Source organism: Condylura cristata, unplaced genomic scaffold (genome assembly GCF_000260355.1).
Source record: "Condylura cristata isolate star-nosed mole 26May11 unplaced genomic scaffold, ConCri1.0 scaffold00029, whole genome shotgun sequence".
NCBI classification, from domain to species: domain Eukaryota; kingdom Metazoa; phylum Chordata; class Mammalia; order Eulipotyphla; family Talpidae; genus Condylura; species Condylura cristata.
Window position 1 is genome coordinate 23,232,059 of NW_004567130.1, and position 1,427 is coordinate 23,233,485.

Genomic DNA, 1,427 nt, shown 5'->3' on the forward strand with positions numbered 1-1,427 from the left:
CCTCTGGGGCAGGCGGGGATCGAACTCAAGCAGAAGCGGCTTTAGCTTCTCAGTGCTGTGCTTTAACCCGCTGCGCCACCAGGGAGGGCCCCAACCTATATACTTTCAATACACTGAATAAGTTGAGCAGAGTTCATTTCTGCTGCTTGCCATCCAGTCCAGACTATACACAGCTAGACATTCCTTGGTGCACATATCATATTCAGCTAGACCCTGAGTTTATATTCTCTATTTTAGATAATGACAAAAACAGGTGACCAACATTGACCAACATTAGTAAGGAACAGGAAAAAAAAATGTTGAAGCTGGAGGCTGGAGTAAGTATAGAAAAGGCAAGAGGAAAGTCTAGTCTAAAAAAAAAAAAGGATTAAGAAATATTAAAATATTATAACCATATGTAAGGTGTATATCTAGATTGGTTTTGATTCAAACAACTCAATTACGACATATGAAGACAAGCACATTTGCAGGTAGCAGTAGAAAAAGAGAGCAATTTCTCCCAAACCCATTATTTATATGGTGCCATAAAACACACTCTTGATTTTCTATAAATGTTAAATAAGAATGTGATTTGCATGCATTAGCAATAAAGAGGGGATGGAACATGTAATAGTTTAAGACATGTGAGATATAATTATGATTATTTCTCTATGACCCTGAACAAATTACTTAATACGCTCACTGTAAAATGGGAAGAACCTCATAAAGTACCTAATAAAAACTATAGTAAGGGACATGATAAACACAAGTGCTGAAGAGCCATAACTTTAACAGCCCAGCATTTGATACACACCCTCTAAGGTGGCCCGTAATGATCTCATCCTCCTGGTAATCACCTTCTGTGTAATTCTCTCCCTTAGAGCTTGATGTCACTTCAGAAATTAGGTTACGAGAAAGGACCATTAGGTGCATAATGCATGAAAAAATACCATCAGCTTTATTTCATACCTCAAATAGGTTTTGCCTAGAGTATCTAACATCAGGACCATGAATTAATGATTCTAAATATCTCCAACACTTGAATAGAAAGCATTTTTTTTAATGAAGAAGGTGCATTAAGAAAGGAAGAGGGTTAAACTGTTATCTCTTCTTAAGAAAAACTTACCATCTTTTTTGAGTTCATTTTTGAGTTCAGTGGCATTAAATACATTCATGTTGTAAAACAGATCTCCAGAACATTTCATCTTGCAGAAGTGAGACTCAACACTGAACACCAACAACTCTGTTCCCTCCTCTAGCCTCCGGTACTCATCACTCTACTCATCACTCTACTCATGAACACATAGCTACTTTAGATATGGAGAGTTGGGTAGTATCTTTTTGGGTTTGTTTTTTTTTTTTTAAGATTTATTTATGTGTGCATACAGAACTGGAGTACAGGCCAGAGGCTCAGGGGCCGTGAGAGGCTTCACCAGAGGCAGAGTGGG